We start from the raw sequence: 6,132 nt of genomic DNA, 5'->3' as shown, positions 1-6,132 counted from the left end.
ACTTTTATCCCATAGGTTGAAAGGGAATAATTTGACTTTTATCCCAAAGGTTGAAAGGGAATAATTTGATTTTTATCCCAAAGGTTGACCGAACCTGAATTGATCAGGTTGCCTACGTACCCCCGAAGAGTTGGGGATCAGGTCAGACGTAGTTCGGGCCGAAATGCCCCTAATTTGCGGGTGTTTGAAAAGAATGTTTGATTTTGTTGAGGCTCGAAGGTGTTCGCAAAAGGATTTTTTTTTTGAACTTGGGATTTTTGGCGTTTAAGGCTCAGGCGTCCAAGGATGGCCTTCTGATGTTTTGGCATACAAGCTTCTTGAATGGTTAAGGTTCAATGGCTTTGAACTTTTTTCCTTTCTCTTTTTTTTTTGAGGAGTCTGGCGGCATTTCCTGGCAAGACTTCATCTGCACTGTGCAAGCTAGACTGATTGAATTCCCACTTTTTCTTTGGGATCTCGCACTGATATTCGGGATTCTACGGCTCTGGGTCTTCTATGAATGCTGAAGATGATTTTGAAATTTTCAATCCATTTATCGACTCTGCTTCCTGCGATTCTGACGTTCTTGAGGAGTTGACGTGGGGCATGCTCCCTTCTCCTTTCTTCTCTGGATTCTATCTTATTTTTCTTTGTTCATTCTGATTTTAATTTTTTTGCTTGGATGTGGGGAATGCCCCTACACCTGGAATGTTTTAACTGGAAATTCCATCACAATTTATAGCCCAAGCATTCTTCTTGGGGTTCATGTTCTATGCTCATGACTTTGTTGTCTGAAAGTCTTCTCTCAATTTTTCATTCATTGCATTTGATGTCTGGTATTCTTCATTTGAATTTTTTTTTCTTTCGACCTGATGTCTGAAGCTGAGGGTGACTCACGTTGAACAGTGCCAAGGCACGCTTCTGATTTATCCTCATAGGACCAAGCAACACTTCCTTGAACCCTCTAAATAGGTTTATCGACTCTTTGCACTCTTCGGGAGATTTTGCCAATCCTTATTTCCCGAGTTTCGGATTTCGATACCACTATTCACGGTATCAATTTCATCTTCAAGTGGCTTTGCTCGACGCTCTTCCTCTCGTTTGATTATCTTTCAAATCTCGAGGAGAATTTCATCGGCATCCTCATTCGAGGAGGGTGTCTTAATTTGTTTATTAACATTAGATCCAAGAGTGAACATATACAAGAATATTGACGACACTGGAATCAAATGTTCTTTTCATTGAATGTTTGAAGTACATACAATGATTTTTGATGCGCCACGATAGGCTCTCCATCAAATTCAGCAAAAGATTGGACATTGGCTCACAATGAGAGAGACCGGTAAACACAACATACTTAGAATTGATACTGACATGGTTAGACTTACCAACTTTGACAGGAGGGTTGGTATACACACTTCAAAACAAATTTCAAAGATGAGACACTTTATCGGAGGCAACGGATTGGCGCTGAAAGTTCAAGGACAACGTGCCTTCATTAATGGCGATAATGATTGGAAAGAGTAATCCTGGAGTTAGAATCTCAGAAGGGAGGGCCTCTCAAATTGTTCTTTAGCACCTGACAATGGCAAGGCTTTCTCTGGTATGATGTTTTCAAGGAGTTCAAGTTCTGACATTTATTTTTATTTTTATTTTTTTTTCAATCATTTTTCAGCCCAGATGTGGTACAGGTAAAGGTGGCGAGATCCATGAAGGGTTGAAAGGGTAGAGTGGTTCCCATGGTGGGTGTAGAAGGTGCAACACGGTTAGGTGTAGGGTTCTCGGAAGCATTTGAGTTCAAGAAGAATGAGGAGATCCCTGTCTATCAGGTCATGGATATCATCGTCATCTCTCTCATTTCTCTCAAGACAAGACTTTCAGTATACTCAGCCATCTGGGCAATGTGAGAGGTGAAATGAGTGGAGCAGAATTGCGGTTAAGCCTTGAAGATGGGCGAGGCCAAATGGGTTTTGAAAAGGTGAATCTTTCGAGAGCTATGATTAACCAACCGGGTAAGATTCCTGTCATGGACATCACAAATAAGATTCCTGTCATGGACATCACAAACACTAGGTTCAATGAGAAGAAATCGCATGGCAATGTAATGTGCAAGTTGAGACAAAAGGCAGCACAAAGACATCCTTCCCTTGGATAAAAATCCGACAGCATAACAACTGTACATGAAGATGTGGTACGGCAAGTACATGGTTTGTCAATAAGCCTAAAAGGATGATGACCACATTCAAGGTATTTGGAGAAAATTCGGCAGCATAACGGCCATACTAGGAGGGTCTCAGCAACTAAATATGAAGAGTATGCCGTCATGGTCAAGATAAAGCAGGGGCCTTAGCAAGAACACACACTCCGATAATGATAGTGGCAAGATAGACTCACAATCGACATGTGGAACACGGTCTGATCAGGATCAATCAAAGGATCAGACTCATGGGAGATAGATCATGGCTAAGAGAGCCAAGCATCTGATGATAATCGACAGAATGGATAGAGAAGAATAATTGATTAGATTATGAAGGAAAACTTAACTAGGAAGTAAACCCTAATCTAATAACAAATATGTATACATATATATACATCCTAACCAGGGGCACCAACCCTAATCTAATCTAGCGGAGCCAAGGAGGTCTCGACTCAAAAATGTCTGTGAGTGTACTAGACAACGCTGTAGCCACACAAGGTGAGCTACCCTAGTCTACAAATCGGACAAGGCTCCTAACTCTAGGCTTCACATGTGTAAGCAACATATGTTCGTCCTATATGAGTACATATATATAGTGTCCTAGCAAGGGTTCCCTAATTTTGGTTCTAAAGGGAGCAACTAATATATATACATAATATAATGAAATGAAAGTAGGGCCCAGGCATTTCTGCAGGGTACTATGCCTATGACCATACCCTTGATGTATAACGCCAGCACACCCAGCATTATACAGAGTATGTTCATTGCTCATCGGCTGCTGTAGAACACCAGCACACCCAGTGTCTACGGCTGCAGCTCCGGCGCATAGCTAGGAAATAGATACAACGGCTCCCATCTGGTGCGCGTCATATCTATTCCCTGAGGCCAATAAGGAAAATAATGAAAGAAATAAAGAATATGACAATGCATGATGTGCAGTGTGTGAATCCCTTGTTTTATTTACGCACCTACTTGGTGCCCCTGGATTTCTAACGATAAAGTTCCCATTTAACTCGATTTTAGCCCAAATTTCCTCAAAATTAGTAACAATGGCATTTTTACAGAGTTAGGCAATGTTTCAAGAAATCCCCAGCAGAGTCGCCAGTCTGTGGAACCAGATCCGGGACGGGCGTGGAGGACGGGCCCCCGCGCGAGTCTCTCTAGATCGTCCACGTGAAGGAGAGCCCCACCAAGGAACTCTCGAAAGAGTGCCCCTCACAGCATGAGCGGCGATGTAAAGTGAGATACCTCTCGATTCGGGGACTAGCCCAGATTCGAGGCGTACCTTAAACAAAGAAGAGTCGCCATCCAAGGAAGTGGGCCCTGGATCCCATGCTGTGCTCTGTTGCAACGAATAACCAGAGATATAAAATAGGGTTCGTGCCTGATGACGAATGGGGAAGGGATTAGGCGCCCCCAATTCGCCCAAGTGCTAGCACCTGGTCTCTTATGCCATTTATTATTAATTTTGAAGAGTTTTGGGCGAAAATCATGCGAAATGGGAACGAATATCTCCGAGATAACGTCTAGCTAATCATGCATGTCTCGGAGATGAATAAGAAGCACACACAAAAGAAATGAAAGATATGTCGCCTAAGAATAGCTAGGTTATGAGTGCCATGCCTAATTGGTGTCTAAGTTCTGGTGGACAAGCACATGCATGCTACAGCTAAAGGTATAGGATCTGTACATAAAAATAAGAAAACACAGCAAAACACACAACACAACACGACTCGACACATGACCCGACACGACAAACCCTAGACTCTAATGCAATACTTGACTCGGACCAGGATGGCCATCCATCCTAGCTGCACTACGTATCCCGGCCTCGGGAAGAATCAGAGCCAACGTAGTTCGGTGCCCTATTCTAAACTACGATGCCTAAAACTCTAGGACCGCTATCCTAGACTCGATCCACTAGACTCGACTGATGTTTAAAGCTTTTTGTGCGATTGCTTAAATTCAAGTGGATTGTAATTTTTAGGACTCTATATGCCCTAACTAATGCAAGTTGATTAGCCTTAAGCTAATGCAGGTGAGCCCTATATCCTATGTGTATCTAGGCTGTGCATTCTAAGGAAAACCATGGGTTGACTATATGCTTCCTAGTCTAGCCATCGGTTCGACTAAATGTCTAACCGATCGACTTGAGGCCTCATAACTCTAGGGACACTCACACGACAGGACACACCATATCAATACAAATCAGGACCGACTCCTAACTCTAAAACACCCTAAATATCTAGGACAGACTCCTAACTCTAGGGGAAGATCTTTTTTGAAAAGGTTTTGAAGTTTTTTTGTATTTTTTTGGAATATTTGAAATGTTTATTTTTAAAGGTTTGGCTGGACCTGGGATGTGGATCCCAAGCTGCACTACGTACCCTGTTGAAAGGGATCAAGCCAACGTAGTTCGGACTGAATTCCTAACTACTCTGCAAATAACTCAAGATTTTTTGAGATTTTTGATTTTTAAAATGTTTTTGGATTTTGAATTGTTTTGAGATGTTTTTGAATTTTCAAGTGTTTTTGGAATGTTTTTGTTGTTTTCAAGTATTTTTGAAATGTTTTTTTTTTGTTGTTTTTTGACATCAGAGAATAAAATCCTATCATCATAAGGGTAGGGAGACTTCTGGAATCCCGCAAAGGTTGGACATCATCCTATACTTTGCGGGGGAACGAACAGGAAAATAACTCGGCAAGGGTTGGACAGCATCCTATACCTTGCAGGAGCGGGTAAAGATCACAACTTGATGGGAGGATGGACAGAATCCTAACCCCTATGATGACAGGAAAAATTCCTGGACTGACTGAAGGACTGACTCCTGTGCTGAAGACTGTTATAATTACTATTTATAATTACTATACAAGATTACTATTCAAAAATACTATTCATAATTACTATTTATAGGTACTATTCAAAATTACTATTCATAATTACTATTTATAAGTACTATTCAAAACTACTATTCATAATTACTATTTATAAGTACTATTCAAAACTACTATTCATAGTAGGACCCGCTGATGTGGGACCCGCTGTTGTGGGACCCGCTGATGTGTGACCTGCTGTGGGACCCGCCGATGTGGGACCCGCTGATGTGGGACCCGCTGTGGGACCCGCTGATGTGGGACCCGCTGTGGGACCTACTGATATGGGACTCGCTGTGGGACCCGCTGATGTGGGACCCGCTGTGGGACCCGTGTAGTGCAAAGAATGAATAATTAAAAAAATAAAAAAATAAAAAAAAATGAACTTACGCCACAAGAGATCCAGGAAGGTGTTGACAGAGTCGTGCTTGTGTGGGGCCCGCTGGAGGTGGGGTGGAGGAGATGGGGATGATGGTGGAGAAAATAGGGGAGAATGATGGTGGAGGAAATGGTTTTGGGAGATGATCTCAAAGATCTGTAAAAAAAGATGGATCTAATGGTGAAGATGTGAAGGTAGGTGCAGGGTGACGGTTAGATCTCCGGCAAGATCGCCGGTGAAGGAGATTAAGAACCCCTCTCTCTCTCTGCCTCTCTCTCTCTCTCTCCAGATCTCTCCTCTCTCTCTCTCTCTCTCTCTCTCCCCTCTGGTGATCTCTCTCTCTCTCCCCCTCCCCTCTGAAGATCTCTCTCTCCCTCACTGTTTCGAAGTCGGTTTTTTTTTTATCATGGCTGATGGTGAGGTGGGAGAAGAAAAAAAGGGAGGGAGGGGCCCATGATGGAGATGGGTTTTGATTCGTTCTCCTTTTTAAAAAAAAAAAAAAACAAATCCCTTTAAAGATGTTGAAAAGGGAGGTGTGAGACGGAAAAAAAGGGAGGGAGGGGCCCATGATGGAGATGGGTTTTGACCCTTCTCCATCTCTTCGTTCTTTTTATTTTTAAAAAAAGAAAATCCTACCCCCTTTTTCTCACCCTGATTCTTTTTTTTTTTTTAAATTTTTATAAGGGAAAATGATATGTTTACC

This window comes from Tasmannia lanceolata, unplaced genomic scaffold (genome assembly GCF_043159265.1).
Source record: "Tasmannia lanceolata isolate RefF3 unplaced genomic scaffold, GAP_Taslan_0.1 ptg000013l, whole genome shotgun sequence".
Taxonomy (NCBI): domain Eukaryota; kingdom Viridiplantae; phylum Streptophyta; class Magnoliopsida; order Canellales; family Winteraceae; genus Tasmannia; species Tasmannia lanceolata.
The sequence above is the reverse complement of the archived record's forward strand: the minus strand, read 5'-3'. Positions refer to the sequence as shown.